Source organism: Mustela lutreola, chromosome 2 (assembly GCF_030435805.1).
Source record: "Mustela lutreola isolate mMusLut2 chromosome 2, mMusLut2.pri, whole genome shotgun sequence".
In the NCBI taxonomy this organism is placed as follows: domain Eukaryota; kingdom Metazoa; phylum Chordata; class Mammalia; order Carnivora; family Mustelidae; genus Mustela; species Mustela lutreola.
The window spans coordinates 22,234,295-22,254,291 of NC_081291.1; the positions used below are offsets into that span (position 1 = coordinate 22,234,295).

The 19,997-nt window shown below is 45.1% G+C and overlaps 1 protein-coding gene across 17 annotated transcripts in view; it reads right to left on the reverse strand.

Annotated features, from left to right (window-relative positions):
- SFMBT1 (Scm like with four mbt domains 1) overlaps positions 1 to 19,334 on the reverse strand; it is a 120,825-nt gene extending 101,491 nt beyond the window's left edge. For 5 of the 17 annotated variants that reach the window (XM_059161156.1, XM_059161152.1, XM_059161158.1 and 2 more), the window contains exons 1-2: positions 18,541 to 18,786; positions 8,625 to 8,697 (exon numbers count right to left, since the gene is read on the reverse strand). The gene's annotated coding sequence lies outside the window, so the exon portion shown is untranslated. Of the gene's footprint in view, positions 1 to 8,624; positions 8,698 to 12,968; positions 13,130 to 17,558; positions 17,577 to 17,624; positions 17,957 to 18,540; positions 18,787 to 19,225 lie in introns of those variants that run through there. The other 12 variants (XM_059161165.1, XM_059161153.1, XM_059161163.1 and 9 more) reach the window with 6 other exon arrangements.
- Between the last annotated feature and the right edge of the window lie 663 nt (positions 19,335 to 19,997).

Here is a 19,997-nt window from a genome sequence, read left to right on the forward strand (position 1 = left end):
GAATATAATGGCTTTATCCAAAGAAAACTAAATAATTGCAAATTAACATTCTGTAATAATCAATATAGGGAAAAACTAATGTGCAACATATATCAGGGCTATAAAAATATTAATATTTTCATAGAAATATTAAAGAAGCAATATAGAAGTATAGAACTTACATTACCTATAAATTTGGTTTCTATTTAGCTGATCCGATTAGAGAAAAAGTATTACTTTATTAACTATATTTCTTTCTTTTTAAGGTTTTATTTATTTATTTATTTGAGAGAGAGCGAGCGAGCATGAGAGGGGTAAGGTCAAGGGAGAAGCAGACTCCCTGTGGAGCTGGGAGCCCAATGCGGGACTTGATCCCAGGACTCAGGGATCATGACCTGAGCCAAAGGCAGTCGCTTAACCAACTGAGCCACCCAGGCGCTCCTATTAACTATATTTCTAAGAGGAAAATTATCATATGTAAATTTTCTAGAGAGCCATGAAGAATTTTAAACCTAGAAGAAATCTGATAGTCCCCTTCTCGTCGTTTTGGGATGAAGGTAATAAAGCCCAGATATAAACGAGGCTTGGTCCTTCTTCAAGTACCAGAACACATTTTAATGGTAGATGGAAATACTTCTGAAATATATTTTTAATTCCTTATCTCCATAAGACTGTGCGTCCTGAACAAACTTTTAAGTTTTTCTTGATAATTCTGATAACTTTGGTAAGTCAAAAGAACCTTATGTTGGATGTCCAGCCCCAAAGTAATGCTGGGCTTTGCTGACAGCTGCCACCAGAGTGCAGCCCTGACAATCTCCACTCATCTGCCTCCCAGCTAATGGGGTCTATTCTATACAAGACCGGGAAAGAGTTAGGAACCATCCACAAACAAAAGTGAGACTAGTTAAAACCGAAAAAGAAATACGATCAGCTTTGGTACATGAGCTCTATAGCAATTACTGCTAGCACTTAGAAATGGACTTGGCTGGGCGCCTGGGTGGCTCAGTGGGTTAAGCCGCTGCCTTCGGCTCAGGTCATGATCTCAGGGTCCTGGGATCGAGTCCCGCATCGGGCTCCCTGCTGAGCAGAGAGCCCGCTTCCCTCTCTCTCTCTCTCTCTCTCTCTGCCTGCCTCTCCATCTACTTGTGATTTCTCTCTGTCAAATAAATAAATAAAATATTAAAAAAAAAAAAAAAAAAAAGAAATGGACTTGGCTGTTCTGTTGTTGGGCTGTGTTGTTGGGAGGAAAGACTACCTCCAAAAAGGATGTCTGGAGAGATGATATATTTGCAATCCTTCAGAAAAAAGTTCTGCCCCCCAAATGCAATTCACCACTTCTAAGAAAGCATGAAGATTAAAATTACTTAATGAGAAATTAACTTTCTGACCATTAACATTATAAATATCACCACATAAAATAGCAAATTGCCAAGGCACCTGGGTGGCTAAGTCAGTTAAGCATCCTACTCTTGATCTCAGCTCAGGTCTTGATCAGAGTCAAGAGTTCAAGCCCCATGCTGGGCTCCACATTGGGCATGGAGCCTACATTTAAAAAAAAAAAAAACTGCCAAGGTAGTATTTACTTCTCAAACAACAGCTTAGAAGTATGAATAGGAGAGTAGTGAGCTTTAAAAAAAGGGGACTTCATTTCTTCTACAACCTACCCCACCAAATTTCTCTAGTAGGCTGACATAATAATGTCATAATAATAACATAATAATGGTCCCTTTACTACCATTCTACCAAAACTAGCCTATTTTAAAAATTAGCAATAAAAAAAGTTTAAGGTTGGAGCGCCTGGGTGGCTCAGTGGGTTAAAGTCTCTGCCTTCGGCTCTGGTCATGATCCCGGGTCCTGGGATCAAGCCCTGCATCAGGCTGTCTGCTCAGCAGGGAGCCTGCTTCCTCCTCTCTCTGCCTGCCTCTCTGCCTCCTTGTAATCTCAGTCTGTGAAATAAATAAATAAATAAATAAAATCTTAAAAAAAAAAAAAGTTTAAGGTTAATCTGTATTGGAAACTAAAGATTCACAGAAACAGAGAACCACAAATCAACACTGCAAATGACTTGCATGTAAGCATTCAACATAACAAGCCCCCTCAGCAATTAAACAGCAAATATGGGAGCTCAACAGATAACGTGAACAGTTTGGGGCTCTCTTAGGATATACTCTAATTCTTGCCAAGCTGCATGCTCATGGCCAGAGATCGAGAACTTTCCTTCCATGCCCGTGTCCTGACTACTACACACTGCAGCTCCAGGTGGATCTCCATGGGCCTAAGCTGCAGATGTTAACAGCCCAGGGATCATGAGAGCTAGCTCTTGTTTCCTCTACTGCTCTCAGAGAGAAAGAGCTCGTAGGAACCCCACCAGCTTTAAACAGCTTTAGAAAGAAGGAGCACTAAAGGTAAAGGACTGGAAGGGGCTGTGCAAAGGAGAAGTTCAGGGTATTTTCTTATTTTACAATAGACCTTTTCTCCACTAAAAAAAAAAAAAAAATCAGTAATAATTTAGCTTATTAGAAAGTCTTACACTAACAACACAAGTATTCACCGATCACTCACTGCCTGAAGTCCAACAAAAATTCTTTCCTAAAACAATACCCTACAAGATAACCCTTCCCACACCCTTGTAGAAATATCTTCCATGGTAGGCATTCTGTACCTTTCTGACAGCACTTACACGGGAGTATTCTGTGGCATGTCTTACCACAGCACTAGAAGCTTCTCCAGGGCAGAGACCTCACTCTACTCTGCATTCCTCAAACTCCTGGCACCAGGGCTTCACTTCATGGCTATCTGGCGTTTGCTAAATGAATTTCTGTGGTATCAGATCATGATATCTCCAATTCATTACTGAGAAAAAAAATACAACTTTCTAATGCAGCAATAACACTGCTGCCCCCAGGGAAGGGTACTGCCGCTTCCACAAGAGAAAGAAATTCAATGCCTACCATCTGTCTCAAGTCAGTCCCTCTGACTCGTCCTAGTGTGCAAACCAGCCAATCAGGAGCACCTTTCTCAACAAGGAGTGGAAGAATCTGAGAGGTCATTAAAGCGGAGTCCCTGTATAAATGTACCAGGCACTACCCACAGGCAATCCCTTACACTCCAAATTCTTCAAGTGAAAACATGCCTTCAAGCCACTGCTTCTTCTACCCGCTCTTTCAACACTGGATGGTCCAACATGCCAGGCTGTCCTGTGGTCTTATCTGACTAACCCTGTCAGCTGATTTCTATACTTCCTCTTATACCCCTTCTTGAAAGCACCTTCTCAAACCTTAAAACTTGCTTTCTGACATAGTGACTGATACTGTATGACACCTTCTTTGCCACAAGCCCAAGACTACAAGTCACATCCTTTTGCCTGACTCCACTGGTCAAAATTACTCCCTAGAACACAAAATAAGCAGCAGAGAGAAGGCCCAGCAGAGCACACACACTTGGCTCAGGCAAGCCAGCAGCACCCTCAGTGGCTCAGGGACCCTGCAGGAAAGAACACTGGTGCTCACAGATACTCGTGCACGCCTGCCTCTCTCTCGCTGCCTACTTGTGCTCCCTCTGTCAAATAAATAAATAAAATCTTTAAAAAAAAAAAATCAACTGGTATTTTTTTTTTTAATTTAGCTATATATCTGCCAAACAAGCAAAAGAACGCAAAAAAAAAATCCAGAAAGTGATATAACTTGTTAGTCAATCTATGGTGTGGCAATTTTCTCAAAACCAAAATACAAAACAAATTATCTACATTTGTAATGGGCAGGCTGCACTCAGGGCTGGGGCTTCGAGGCTGGTCCACGCCTCACTGGTGCAGGGGCATCTGCGGACGCTGCCTGCAGGGGAAGGTGGAGAGTGGCCAGCAGGCAGAAGGCCTCTGTGCGACTCTATCTCCAAGTCCTCTGACTCTACTGCATCCACTTGCTTCTTCTCTGCATTTGGGGGACAGGAAGTGGTTGGAGAATGGTCTCTACAAATACACTAACTCAGAAAAAAACTTTAAGTATTAGACAGCTCATCTTAATCCAAGCACATTCAGTTGTTATTTGGGATAATTTCCACAATACTGTTGTAGCATTAAAAGACTGGAAATAACCCAAAATGTATACAAACAGGAAACCGACTGAATAAATTAAGGTGCATCCTGGGGGCACCTGGCACATACCTACTAAGGTAGAACATGTGGCCCTTGATCTCCGGGTTGTGAGTTCAAGCCTCAGCCTACAAAAAAAAAAAAAAAAAAGGAAAGGAAAGGAAAGGAAAGAAAGAAAGAAAGAAAGAAAGAAAAGAAAAGAAAAGAAAAGAAAAAAGGTACATCCATACAATAGACTCCTGGTAATCATTAAAAGAATGAGGCCAAGCTTTGTGTACTTGGATATAGCTAAGGTTCTATTAATTTTTTCTTTAGAATTATTTATTTATTTATTTGACAGAGAGATCACAAGCAGGTAAAGAGGCAGGCAGAGGTGGGGGGGGCAGGAAGCAGGCTCCCTGCTGAGCAGAGAGCTCAATCCCAGGATCCCAAGACCATGACCTGAGCCAAAGGCAGAGGCTTAACCCACTGAGCCACCCAGATGCCCTATCTAAAGTATTTAAATGAAGAGTACCACCAATTGTTTTTTTTAAGTCGGTGGGGAACTATATGTTTTTATACAAATAGAATTTTTCTGGGGAAAAAAAGAAACTAACAATGAGTGGCTTACAGAAGGGACTGAGGGTCTGGGGGTCTCAGTTAAGGAATACACTCTTTTGCACAATTCAAAAACATTTTACTATGTACACATCTCCCTATTTTAAAAAAATCAGTAAGTATTTAAGTCTAGGATTATGACAAAATCAAAGCAGTGGAAGGAAAAATGTTGCCTCTTAACAGCAATTTTACATTTCTTACCTATCTCTAAATTCTTTGTGGCAAATATTTGAATTTATTTAAACAAAGGTAGATATAGAGAGGTCCACTCTACCCTCCTCCTTCAAAACCACAAATGTTCAATTTCTAGACATAATGCTAAAAAAAAATTGCTCTTGCTTCCCCAACCAAGATGCATAAATCTCTTAAATGTTTCCCTTTGTTATAACCAAAGTTTAAATGATTCAAATATATTAATAAATCCATAACTGAAGTTCAGTTACATTTCATGTTATTATTATGTTCCAATCACATTTTATGAGAAACAGTTTCATCTAAGATTGTCTTATCGCTAAACCAACAAACAACTTTAGTATTACTGAAGAGTCCGAATTTACTAAACTCACCCCAGCCAAAAGTTAACTCAGTCATAAACTAGAGGGTTCCCCCCATAGCTTCAAAATTTCCAAAACTTCCCCATTTCCAAACAGGACTGGGGAGGGAGGTTGCAGGCAAAGCCCAAGTAAGCATGTCCAACCTTCTTCCACCTCTGTGGATGCCTTCCCTGGTCTCAGGACCCCCAGAACACGGACTCGATGAACAGCGGGAGGACAGTGGATCCACTGGGTCTGATCCAGAAGCCCCGCCTGCGGCTCATGTACCAGTCACACCGGGCAAACCGTCTCTGCACCCACCACCATGAGAAGTGAAGCAAATGCCTCGAGCTAATGCCCTTCACCTGGATTTTTACTAGCAGAAATGTGTTTCTTAAGGATGTATAAATGTGCAGGTGCCTTGGCAAAAATAATGACATAAGTTAATATGCTAATGAAAATGAAAGAAATGTTGCTAACCTAAAAGATTAACTAAAACAGACACCAAGCAGCAAAATATGACAAAATATTGACTCCTCATAAAAAAATTTCTGAACATCCAGAACTGAACTGTAATACTGTACAAAAATGTCCAGGCTTAAAAAAAAAATTACTCCTTAGATCATTTACAAGTTGGTTGTTTATTCACACCCCCATGTAACATAGATGTATTTGCCATGCTCCGTTCTCAGTACCAGGCGTACCATGCTAAGACAGACCCAGTCCCTCCTCGTACCGTTGGTGGGAATGCTAACTTGTGCAGCCACTGTGGGAAGACAGCATGGAAGTTCCCCAAAATGTTAAAAATAAAACTACCCTCCAATCCAGCAATTGCCCTAGTGGATATTTACCCAAAAAAATACAAAAACGTTAATTGAAACAGAAACACACAGGGCGCCTGGGTGGCTCATTGGTTAAACGTCTGCCCTGGGCTCAGGTCATGATCCCGGAGTCCTGAGATGGAGCCCCACATCGGGCTCCCTGCTCACCAGGGAGTCTGCTCCTCCCTCTCCCACTCTCCCTGCTTGTGCCTGCTCTTTTTCTCTCTGTCAAATAAACAAATAAGATCTTTTAAAAAAATAATAAGAAAGAAAGAAAAGAAACAGATATATGCACCCCTATGTTACTGCAGCATTATTTACAAGAGCTAAATTATGGAATCCAGCTCAAGTGTCCATCGACAGATGAATGGAGAAAGAAGATGTAGTGTATATACACAGTGCAATATTATTCAGCTGCAAAAAGAAGGAAATCTTGCCACTTGCAACATGGATAGAGCTAGAGAATATTACCCTTAGTTAAATAAGTCAATCAGAGAAATTGACAAATTTCTTTTAATCCAAGTAGAGAGTATTTGGAATTTTTTCTACATCTCTGAAAACTTTGATGAAAGCCTGTATTGGTTGGGGAGCATAAAAATGACAATTTTTATGTCATTTTTATGACATAAAAAGACAAATACCATATGATTTCACTCAAATGAGGAATTTAAGAAACAAACAAGCAAAGGGAAAAAGAGAGAGAGGTAAACCATGAAACAGACTCTTACTCAAGAGAACAAACTGATGGTAACCAGAGGGGAGGTGGGAGGCGGGGCGAAATGGTTCAAACAAACAGGTGATGGCATCAAGGAGGCCATGCGTGATGAGCACCAGGTGTTGTATGGACGTGCTGAATCATTCTATTGTACACCTGAAACTAATATAACACTGTTAACTACACTGGAATTAAGATGAAAACTTTAATTAGAAAAAAAAAAAAAAGACCCAGTTCCTGTCTTCATTAAGTTTATAAGAGTAAACACAAGAACAAGGCATCAGGGCATTGTCCAGTTCTGTCACAAGGAGCAATAAGGAAAAACATCCTCAGAGTAGATTTTCATATTCTCTAGAGTATGGCTTCAAAGCATATATAATAAATTGAAAATTTTTAATTTAAATTTTAAAATGAGCTGAAATAAGGTAATTTCATATAGCGATAAGTGCCACAAAGAAAACCAAACACTAACGAGAATGTAGCTCCTGGAGTGGAGGTAAGGATGTTGAAGGAAGGTTTCATCCCTGAGCCAAACCCCTTCTGGTGAAAAGGAACAAACGCTAACAAGTGTGGTGTGCTTGGAGGGACAGGGAACCCACGAGGCTGTGCTGTGGGAAAGTGGTGGGAAAGTGGCAGAGAGGACGGGGACAAACCACAAAGGGCATTATAGGCCACAAAAGGAGTTTGGATTTTATTCTAATGACTGTGGAAAGTCACTGGCAGCCTCGAAGCCTGGGAGTGACAAGAGGGAATCTGATTAAACATAATAGCTTCTTGTTTAGAACACAATCCATCTTCAAGGAGAAAGAACATTACAAACCGCCGTGTGGCAATATTGCTTCTGTGCCCTCATCAGCCAGAGCTGCTCCGCTCTCTACTCTCCGCTAGGTTGTGTGCAAGGTACTATACACAGGGTCTCTGACCTTGAGCTCACAGCCTGGTGGAGATGAGAAACACGGGACAAATGATTATAGCTGTGATATTTATAAGAGTGGAGCACGTACAATGCCAGCGAGCACCCAGGGCAAAGGGTAATCGGGCCTGGAGGAGTCCAGGAAGGAAGACCTCACACAAGACCGGAATCAGAGTCCTGTAGAGGGCAAGCAGGGATTTCCTCAGTGCACTCCCCTCTGGGCAACACCCAAGCCACTGGTGGGACACAAGAAAATGTAGGCACTACAAAGACTCCTTCTTTTAAAGTATATTACGTAGGATTTTTATGGTGGAATGGAGGAAAAAAGTTAACACATAAAACTTGCAACCGCAACTTCACAGGTATTGGTTAAATACAATTTTATTAAGAACTTCAAAAGCACAAACTTCTACTTTTAAAATTAAGTCCTAGAGATTAACATACAGCACGGCAACTATAGGTAGTAACACTGTACCATGTATTTGCTAAGAGAATAAAAGAGTTCTTATCACAAGAGAAAAAAGGCTTTTGTTAACTGTGTATGGTAATGGATGTCAACCAGACTTACTGCAGAGGCCGTCCCCCAATATATACAAATACTGACCATTATGCTGTATACCTGAAACCAATACAATGTTGAATGTCAACTGTAGCCCAACTTTAAAATTAATAATCTTTTAAAAAGAACTTTATCTGTGTGTGTGTGTGTGTGTGTGTGTGTGTGTGTCTCTGTTACCCATCGTGAGCTGGGGTTAAAGACTTTTTTGAATACCAACTTTCTTACAGTCATTTTTATGCTCCCAACCAATAGAGGCTTTCATCAAAGTTTTCAAAGATGTAGAAAAAATTCCAAATACTCTCTACTTGGATTAAAAAAATAATTAACAATATACTGAAAGCTTTCTCTGTGTCTGCACACGGGCATATACATGTACTTCCAGAGCTACCTAGAAGTGTTGGACACATGACGACATCTCACCTCTAAACTCTTCAGCTGCTGTCCCCCAGTAGAAAGGGCATTCTCCTATATAATCACAACACCATCAGTACACCTAAAAAAAAGAGAAAAAAGAAAAAATATCAACAACTCTTTAATATCATCCATCATCAGGTTCATAGTTTCAAAAGTTTTTAAATACAAGGAAAGGGTTTTATTGAGAAACTTACTGAAGAACTATTTTTATAAACTGATTAGATTTACTATTATTTATATTTCACTATTTTTCATTTCTTTTTTTTTAAGCTTTTTTTAAATTTATTTATTTGACAGGCAGAGAGCACAAGTAGGCAGAGAGGCAGGCAGAGAGAGGAGGAAGCAGGCTCCCCGCTGAGCAGACAGCCCAATGCGAAGCTCGATCCCAGGACCCCGGGATCATGACCTGAGCCGAAGGCAGAAGCTTTAACCACAGAGCCACCCAGGTACCCCACTATTTTTCATTTCTAAATGTAATAATACTTTTAAGTTAAAAGTCTAATTTTTAGGGGCGCCTGCGTGGCTCAGTTGCTTAAGCGTCTGTCTTCAGCTCAGGTCATGATCTCGGGAGTCCGGGGTTGGAGCCCGCATGGTTGTGGTCTGGCTCCCTGCTCAGCAAGGACTCTGCTTCTCCCCCTCCCTTTGCCCCTCCATCCCGTGTGCACTTTCTCTCAAATAAATAAATAAAATCTTTTTTTTAAAAAAAGATCAATTTTTAAAAGTCAATTTGTTAAATATTACAAGAATGATTATAGTAATCAAACATGGCAAAAAAGTGTGAAAGTGGTCCATGCAAGACTGACATTTTGGAAGTGCTGTGTTACTGGAAGGACACTCTAGACAAAGGGACCTCCCGGGAAAAGGATGCATGAAGAGCAGGGTGTCAGCGAGCGAGAGGGAGGTGAGCCGGACGGTCACTGAAGGGAAGCTCTTCGAGGGCTCTGCTTGCTTTCCTGAGGAGTCTGGACTTCACCCTACTGGCAGTGGAAGTTTTACATTATACAATCACGTTTGTTGACAAAGTTCTTCTGGCCACAGTCTGTCAGATGGACTGGAGAGCAGGGAAGATTGTGGTGGGGGGCGGGGGGGGGGGGACATTTGGAGTCAAGAGAACAAGGTTTATACTTTTCACTGCAAATATTTTAGTTACATTATGGGTTAAATAAACCTGCTATACTGGTAAAGGGACAAAACAAAAACATAAAATTAAACTAAGCTTATCTTGAATGTTCATGTTACTGAAATGCAGCTTTAAAGACAGAAAGGTACAGTTAGGAGAGACTCAATTTTGAAAGGAGCCCTTGGGCACTTGTGAAGTTTTCAGCATTTAATGGAGCTGGCTCTTTTTAATACCCAGTTTCACTTTCCAAAGTGGCTTTCCTTTTCCTTGGCAAGATTCATCCCTGGCACTAATTTTGTATTTATCAGTCACAATTAAAACTTTCCAAAGGAAAACCAATGGGAAAGAGGTGGGGTGCAAAACAGATAAAGTGATTTTCAAATACACAGAGTGCCCTCAGGACAGTACTGGCAGTAACTGCAGGAGCTCCACGCACAGAGTCCAGGGGCCAGATGCCAAACCTGCCTCGAGGAGGAGGAGGTGGAGGGCAGCACTGGGAGGCTGGCTAAGGGCAGGACCGGACACTGGCCCTTCACTCCCTTCCTCTCCCGGACACCTCTACTTGTGTTTATGTTACACACTGCGCTTCCTAGAAAGATTCATTTGAACAAAATGTTCCTTAGCTTTAAAAATGTCTCAAAGCAAAGGAGTCAGATTTGCATGAATATTCCTAAGTCGGAGGCTGGTCATTCAAGAAGACTCTGCGTTCCATAAGAGAGCTGCCGGGGGGACTAAACAAACACCATCACTGAAGAGGAACATCAAGAAAGAGACCTGGCAGACAGGCCTGCTGAAGGAGCAGCAGCTTCAGAGTAGAACGAGGGGCTGTGGGTTGTCAGGTACCTGTGTCTTTTGAGGGCCCAGTGAGGCAACCAAACTGGAGATCCTGACAGCAACAGACATGTGGATGTAAAGCTTAGCAGAAAGAGTTAGGAAGGCACAAGGGCTAGGGGGAGGTGAACACGGATGAATCCACAAGACAGATGTAAACAGAGAAACAAGGGAAGGTCTGAAAAAGTCACAGAAGGCAAAAAGAAAAGGCTCTTCCTCAAGACAGGACCCCAGGGGCCACGCACGCACAGGGCCACTTCAAGAGGGGACCCTAAATGCGAGATAGCCTGTGTCCAAGAAGAGAGAGAGCACAGGCTAGACAGCTTGGGGGTGGTAGTCTACGAAGCAGAGGTTGCAGAAGGACAACAGGGCAAGGTTAAGGGTACTGGCTAGGAAGCGAGTGAAAGACTGGACAATGGGTCCAGGTCTGAAGGGGCTGGAACTCAGAGCAAAAGGAAATCACAATGAGGTCCAAGATGAGACAGGGGAATACAGAAGCCCCTCGAGGAAGCTACAGAAGAACAACACACCAAAACTTAAGATTTCGCTAGTAGAGGTGTTCTGGAAAAAGCTCCTTTCAGACAAGTTAACAGGAAGCCAAAATCAAAGTAAAGGGTTGGGACAATGTCTTCAGAACCCTGTAATGCCTTAAGGAGGCAGCAGGAGTCACGCAATCCTCCCCTCCAGCACTCACTGCAGAGAAGGGACACCCACCCCAGCAGGGAAGGCCAGAGCTAGGCCTACCCAGCCCCTTGTCATGCCTACACAGGCAACAGGGTCTGGCAAAAGTCATTGAAAGCAGCTCTCAGTTCACCCAGGAGCCTCTATCTCCGCATAAGGAAAACAGGGCCCCAATTACATCTAGGAGATCTAAGTTTGTTTTCCAACTTGTGTAAAATGTTACTTGTATTAAAAATAATAATAACTATGCATATTTTAAATGCAAATATAACTCGTGCTTGAGAGCTAGGAAATTAGCTTTAAAAAGGAAACAAAATGGAGGCGGCTGCTGGGTCAGTTGGAAGAGCTTGTGTCCCCTGATCTCAGAGCTGTGAGTTAAAACCCCACACTGGGCAGGGAGCTTACTTACAAATTATGTCTCATCTAACAGTTTACTTACAAACCCCAATGCTTATTTTAAAAATTAACAAACTGACTCATATATAAACTGGTCTCTTCACAATATTTAACTGACAATTCAGGAGCATGACACACACTAGGGAGAGAATGGAGTAAAAGGTGCTCATTAGTGTGCTAGGGAGAGTATCAATCACCAAAGAAATGGACACATTCAGAAAAACCTTACTAATTCTAAGCAGCAACTAACCACTCTGATTTCCTTAAGAATTGAGAAGTTAAGGCACCAAAAAATAAAAACAAAAACAAAAACAAAACCCAGGCTTCAAAACATTATCAATTTTTCAAGGGTTTCAAGAAAAATAGTCAAAAGCAGCCTCGTCAAGAAGATAGTGACGGGGTGGGGATCCAGAAGTACCCCCAAAGGACCCGCCCTCCCCTGGTAACGGACAGCATTCGGGAGAGTCACCCCATGCGTACTCCATGAACACAGGCCAGGTACTACAAAATAAGAATAGTGAAAAGAAAAATAGTGAAAGAAAAAACGTCCACATCTTTGGCCATTCTGGGACTACTGACTGCTCCACTCGTAATCCTCAGCTCTGTCAGATCTGCCTTCCCGGTCTTGAGACTGGCTATCTGAATGACACAAGTGCACAGTGAAAGCAACGCAATAAACTTAAAATCTGAAGCATTAATTATGTAAAATCATTATTATGTATGTTATTGAGCCTCTTTAAACCCTCACTAGTTTTCCACGAAACTAGAAGTGAGATGTTCAATATGGCAAAACCTCAACTCACCGGGACAGCTGGCGAATGAGTCACCGCCGACTCACGCCGCTCAGAGCGGAAGGCTTGTTGACAATCTGAGCACAAACTTTCTGGGCTCACTGTTCTGGGGAGAGGCTCCGACCCGGACCAACACGATGAATAGCTGTGATTACCCGGGAAGATGTAGTCCCAGGACACACAAGTCTCTCTGTCCCCACCCAGGTGAGACTCCAGACTGCAGCGACCCTGCTCTCCTGCTCCCGTCCCCCAGCCTGCTGGCCCACTCCGCTTCCATCTCTCTGACGTCCCCACAGCCAAGCGTGCCAAGACTGCATCTAAGGAAGAGGCACCTGGTTCTCACAGCTCAGCGAGCTGCCTCCAGACTCTTCCAAGGGAGAGAAAAGAGCCCTCCTGCACAGGGTGCTGTGACCTCTATTTCACCTGCTGCCAAAAATCTTTTTAAAAACGTATTTCCTCACAAGGCAATTCTGATGCACATGCTACGGTACAGGTAAGCCCTGAGGACATTATGGTGAAACAGCCACTCACCAGAACCCAGATACACAGGACTCCATGATCCTGAGGCAGCCAGAGTTGTCAGTCGTAACACAGGAAGTACAATGCTGTCTGCCAGGGGCTGGCAGGGAGAAGGAAAGGGGGGGGTTACTGTCCATGGCCTTGGAATTTCAGTTTGGGAAGATGAAAACGCTCTAGAAATGGAAAGCAGTGGCAACTGAACAACACTGTGAATGTAGTTAATGCTGCTGAGTTGTACATTTTTAAAATGGGACATTTTGGGATGCCTGGGTGGCTCAGTCGGTTAAGCATCTGCCTTCAGCTCAGGTCATGATCCCGGGCTCCTGAGATGGAGCCCTGCATCACTGGGCTCCCTGCTCAGTGGGGAGCCTGCTTCTCCCCCTCTCCCCTGCTTGTACTCTACCTCTAACTATCTCTCTTTCTCTCTCAAATAAAATTTTTTTAAAAATAAATAAAATAAAATGTGAAATTTTATGTTCCATATAATTCCTCACTGTTAACTATGTTCTAGACAAGTGACATGCTAAGTGATTCTGTGTTGTCACCATCTCATTCCAAGAATGTTATTTATTTTGACACAAGTAAAAATGAGCTAAAATGGTATCTTAAAATTATGATCCCAAATTACTATGTATTATTTTCAACATGGAGAAAGTATGTTTTACAAAAAAATGACCCATAAGAAAGAACACTAACAAAAACTCTGAGACCAGAAAGCACTCTTAATCTGGGGAGCAAATTAACGTGAAAAGAATGAAAAACTACCAGCAACTCACAGGAAGTCTTACCACCAAGCAGATATTACACAGCAGCCCCCTCAAACTTTTTTTTTTAAACTATTCAGGGTAAAATAATTAATAATTTGGAATTCAATCAAAATACTTGTTGGTTAACATTAAATTGAATGTCAGCAGGAAAAACTCAAGGTATTTTAATAACAGCTCAATTTCTCCACCCATCTCTTGTTGTCATTCCAAATAAGTGACTGTCCTGCACTTGCTACTGCAACAAACTCCCTTCCCCCACTCATCAAAGACCTTCTCCAAATGTCCTCTCAGACCAAACACATAATCTCAACTGCCTTATCCACCCCAAATCAATCAGTGTAGCAAGTAACCCATCTCTAAATTAAGGAGAAATGTCAAAACAGAACCTGCAGGCAGCCCTGGACACCATGAGAAATGCCACCTTGTAGCCTCTCCCTGCACAGCTAAATGCTTGACTCTGAAGTTACCAACTATGAAACCACAAAGTTTGAAACATATTATCTTGTAGCACAACATACAGGCTACATCTTTTGTTTTTTTAATTATGTCCTTGAGTGGTCATCTAAAGATTAAGAGAGCTGAATAAAGTTAAAAACATCCTCTTGGATAAGAGACTAGAAATTAATCAGATACAAATCTTCAGGTGCCTCTGAGTTAAAGGCAAAGGTTTACATTCAAACTTGTTAAAACTTCTGCAGTGAAATCATAGTTTTTCTACTACTAACTTGTCTTTGTTCTAATCCTCTCTGACACTTTTGTAAAATTTAAATATGAACTTGCAAAAACCTGTCCCATCCTTTTTATTTTAAATCATTTTCCAGTGGGGCTAGTACCACTTGAAGAAACTGTCATATCAAAATCCTACTCCCTAAAGCCTAATGGCTCAAAATCTCCCCTAGTAACCAAAATCCCTAAAGACTTTTATCCAATTTAACAACTATGTATAACGAGAAATATTTTTTTCAATTACAAAACATCCCAGTTAGATAACAAATACTATCTACTAAAATAAAACTACCCTGCAATTACAAAGTTATAGGAAATCATAAGATAGAAAATCTTTAATATAAAAATTTTGACATTCAATGGGGCACCTGGGTGGCTCAGTGGGTTAAGCTGCTGCCTTCGGCTCAGGTCATGATCTCAGGGTCCTGGGATCGAGAGTTCCGCATTGGCTCTCTGCTCAGCAGGGAGCCTGCTTCCTCCTCTCTCTCTCTCTGCCTGCCTCTCTGCCTACTTGTGATCTCTCTCTGTCAAATAAAATAAAATCTTTAAAAAAAAATTTTTTTTTGACATTCAAAAGAACCTGCCTACACAATGGTCTGCTTTCTGGATTGTATTCATTTATTTAATATGAACATAACATGAAGTTTTAATGGAAAGGTCAATGAAGTTTAGACAGTATAGACTTCAGAGTCAAATGATGTCTACATCCACACCCTCACTCTGTAGCTAAGCCCAGTCTAGTTACCATCGTGAAAGCAAAAATACCCTATAGAACCAGCAAGGTTATAGACAGGAAAAGCAATTTTAAAGAGAAATATCAAAATTTTCAAAGAAACAAATATCAAAAGAGATAATGCCCTTTTATATGCATTTTGTTTCTCATGTTGCATCTTTAGTTGCATCTCTCAAAATTTAATAAATTTTAAGTGAAATATCTGACAATGCAAAAGTTAAGAAATCTAAAAAGATGTGCACGCGTGCACACACATACACAAAACCAGTGCATCAATTTTAACTAACTGATGGATTACTATCTTAGCTAATGGTGCTGTGAATCTTGGGAGTAGAATAACCAAATCCAACTTAGCTGTTGGCTAATCAACTGACCGGCTTAATCAAAGAAAACAGAATTATTCAGCAGAAACCATTTCACAAAAGAAAATCTTTGAACTTTGCGGACTATGCCCCCATAAATCCCTACCACAGGCCTTAACACTGTTCCCAACTCTGCATCACATAGGTGTCCTTGCAGTAAAAAACACAGGCCATTGCGAAGAATTACCAAGAATTCAATGACAACTTCTAACTCCTCCCCTTCAGGAGCAGAAACAAGAAAACGTATAGGACTACATTAAAAGGTATTTGGGAAGAATAAGCAAATTGTTGGAAGTACTTGCTTCAGTGGAGAATATAAAAAACCCAACTTCCTAGAGGGCCAATATAAAAAGGTATCCTAACCATGTTGAAATTAAAAAAAAAAAAAAAAAAAAAAAAAAAACTAACCACACCTGGCATAATTTTTAGTTACTTTTTGTTTTTGCTTTCACCAATAGAGTTTTAACAACTTGATAAACCAGGCAAATATTCTGCATATATAAATCAAGTTAATTGCTGTCACTTAAAAGGTTGTTAAAGCTTTATGCCCACATTCTTTAATTCACTGAACTTCAAAAAATCAATTTTCATTCAATTTTCTCAGCAAATTCTAGGCTTTAAGAAACTGATTCATCTACTAACACCTTAAACACTGACTTGTTGGGAAAGTTCATGATCCATCCTCCAAACCTGCTGTCTGGAAATACACCAGTATTCCAAAAATGGGAAGTAACACATCGGTACTGGGCCTGTGACCACAAGGATGCCCAACAACCACGGATCCAAATCTGCAAAGCCTTGCCTCAGCTGACAAGTAGCCTTCTGGCTAAGAAGTTCACAATTCCAGTAGTTAAAAGTGTAAAAACTGTTATAAAAGCATTTAGAGTCATGGCAAAAATGACCATAACTCCAGGTTTACACACCTGTTGTCCTTCAGCTTAATATTGCCCCTCACCCTTAAAAGGGCCCTGTCATGTAAAAAAAAAATTCACCAGTGGTGCCAGAAGTGGTCACCTTGGGGAGGGAAGAGGTGCCTGCTGAATGAGAGCAATGTAAAGGGAGCCCTTTGGGAGGCTGAAAGTGCCGTGCATCTTGATCTGAGTGTGGTTATTAGGACATACAGGTCATGTAAGTTCTTACTGTAAATTAGACCTCAATTAAAAATACATACATAATTTTTAAAACACATTGAAATACATTTGTAAATGTCTTTGTTCAAACAAGAGACACAAAATAACACTAGATGTAGCAACTAAGATTTTTTTCCAAATGTATTTTAATTAAGATGTATATTTATTGTGAGCACTTTTATGTAGAACCTGTCAAAATACAGACTGTGATTTTTTTAATCTCTCATTTTAAAAAGTTGCCAAATTGACATCTGAAAGCATGCAGAAAGATGAGCTATTCATTCTCTGATTTTGCAAATAAGGAAAACTAAATCTTCAGGGTAAGAACCATACGGAGATAAGGCAGCCAGTCAATGACAACAGTAGAACAGCACTGTCCTAAGCTTGAGCCACTCCCGTTTCCACCGGGCCGTTACTTTTGTGACCTTATAAACAAATATGAACTCTGGATCTACCCGTGGCAGAGGAGGATTCAACACGCTCCTCAAAATACCAGGCCAACAGGCCCCAAAGTGCACTCACAAAGACACACTCATCTTCCCCCTTTCTAGACAGTTGGCAAATGATCAATTACATTTTCAGGCACGTATTTTTCCTGCGATGCAATCAAGTGTGACATCTTTATAATGTGGTTCAGGAGGAAAAGGTATATGCAGGGATTGGCAAAATCCATCTTATTTCCTTTCAAATCTCTTTGATGGTTACTTGGTTCTCAAAACTATGTCACTAAGTAGGACTCGGGAAAACATCGCTAGGGGCCATTCACCAGCAAGGCTTTGGGTGACCGACCCGCGGGGAATCAATCACCCCCACTAAATAGAAATCTTGCCTCCGCCCGGGGTGTCCCACCCAACTCTCCGCACAGAACAAGACTTGCAGGTGACCTGTGCCTTGCGGCTCAGTTTCCGATCCCAGTGAACAGCTGACATCTCGCTTAAAACTTAACATACATCCTTTCCGCGGGAATTTATTTCTGTTCTCACAAGGCGTTTCTGCTCCCCACCAGAGCAGGCCTTGCTTCACAGGGCTCTCTGCTCGCCTCTCCACCGTCTCGTCTTCACGGTTTAAAACAGAAATCGAAACGGTCGCGGCCCTCCCGAGCGCAAGTCGGGGCCCCGAGCGAGCGGGTCCGGCCGGGGTCGGCCGGCGGGTGCCGGGCGAGCCCACTACCCGCTCGCGCGCGGCTCCGGGGAGGCCCGGCGCACTCCACCACGCTGGCCCGAAGCAACCGGTTGCGGCGGCCGCTAGACGCTCTCCAACAGCGCAGCGGCCACCTCGGCCCTCCGAAGTTCCGACCGCCCCGCAGGCAGCGCGCCCCCCGACCCCCGCTGCGGGTTCGCGCCCCGGCCCCGGAGCGAGCCCGGGGGGCGGGTCCGCGGGGGCTCGGCGGGCGGGAGCGCGGGACGCGCCGGGAGGGGCGCGCGGCGGGCCCAGCGCGCCGGGGAACTTGGGCGCCCGCCGGTACCGCCGCCCGGCCACTTTCCTTTCACGCCCCGGGGGCGGCCGCGCACTGCGCCGCCCGCCCGGGGCCGCGGGCCGCCGCAGCCGCCGCTTGCCGCCGCGGCGAGGCGCCCAGGCGCGCTCCTGCAGCCCGCCCGGCCGGCGCGCGGGGCCGCGGGGGCGCGCGAGGCCGCGCGCGGGCGCCGCGCTGCACCCCCCCGCCCCGCCCCCGCCCCCAACGTGCCGCCGCCGCCCGTTGGCGCCTCAGCCCGCGCGCCCGCCGCCCGCCGGCTCCCGGCGGTTTTTCGTTGGCAAAGTTGCGCGGCCCCCTCGAGGGGGGCGCCGCGCGGTCCCCCGCCCCAGCGCCGCCGCCGCCCCTTCAGGCCGCCGCGCGGGAAGGCCCAGCTGGCGGCCCCGCTTTTTTACCTGCCGGGAGTTTTCGCGCGCGCCCTCGCTCGATCGCTGGCTTTTCCCCTTCTCGCGCTCGTTTTCTTTCTTTCTTTCCTTCTTTTCGCTTCCCCGCACGGGCGCTTTTTCCGCTCGCGCCACCCGCGCTCGCCCGCTCGCGCCCTCCTTCCTGCTGGGCTCGGCGGAGCGGGGCGGCCGGCAGCTCTCCCCGCCCCCCTCCACCCGCGCTCCGGCGGAGGCGGCGGCGGCGGCGGCGCTCCGCGCTCCGACTCATTCCAATATGGCACGGGTGCAGGGCGCATGCGCCCGCGCCCCCCCCCCATCCGCGCTCCTCCCGGCAGCCCGCGCCCCTCGCGCCGCGCGCGTGGCGCCCCCGGGCCGGGAGCCCCCGGGCCGGGCCTCCCCGAGCGGGCCCGCAAGTCTTCCAGACCGGCTGGGGCCGCGCGGAAGGCGAGGTGTTCGGGCAGTGAGGGGTCGGGGAGGGGGTGCTCGGCGCCGCCAGCCACCCCCGCCCCTCGTGCCCGGAGCCACAACTTGCCGCGGACATCCCCGAGGCCGCGGCGCAGGGCAAGCGGCGGCGCCTCCGGCCCCCGACGGCAAGGCGGCCGGTGCGGGCGGGTCCCGAGAGGGAAACGCGCTCCGGGGACCCAACGCCCGCCCTGTCCCTTACCCGACCCACGAGCGAAGGGCTCTCGCGCCTCACCTCGGGGTGTGCACAGAGCCGCACAGAACCCACTGGCGTCCACAGGTCGGTCCCGGCGACGGGGCCCGGGCGAAGCGCGCCGCTGTCGTCCGCACGTGACCGCCTCGGGCAAGATGGCATGAGCGGAGGAACGGACCGAGCGGCTGCTGAGCCCAGATGGGCGCGTGTTGCAGCCAGAGAGGGCTGCGTCCCTGCGCCTGGCCCACGTCGGGGATCTGATGCGTCCTTCGAGACCTGGAAGGGCACCCAAGTGTCCGGTGTCTGCGAAGTCAGCCTCGGGCCCCCAGGCGCACTGGGTGTCTTCAGACCACCGCAGGAGGCGCCCTGTAAATCCGAGTTTTCCTGCGGCTCGGGGCCCTAGCGAGGGGGCGTAAGACGGCTGCCGAATTCGGGCAGGAGAATCGGGGGCCCGGAGCCGGAACGGAGGTTCAAAGGTGGCTGCAAGGATTCCTCGCAACCCAAGGTGCCCACCAGCGATTAGGTTCTCCCAGCTCGCCCCTTCCCTTGCGAGTGCAGATGCCGGTGGGACACCCTCCTCCTCCCCTCTTGCTATGGGAAGTTGCCTCCGGAAGGGAGTCCTCCTGCAGCCGAGACCCAGGAGTGCCCCGACTCCCCGACCCCGGGGAGGAGGTCTCCGACTGGGCGCTGACGACTCTTTCCTTTAAGGAAGGAGAGGCCCCACCGCAAGAAAGAGAGGTGCCAAACGGACAAACTTGCCCAAAGTCACGCTGCTGGCTGAATTTGAAATTTTTTTAAACCATCACTTAAAAGA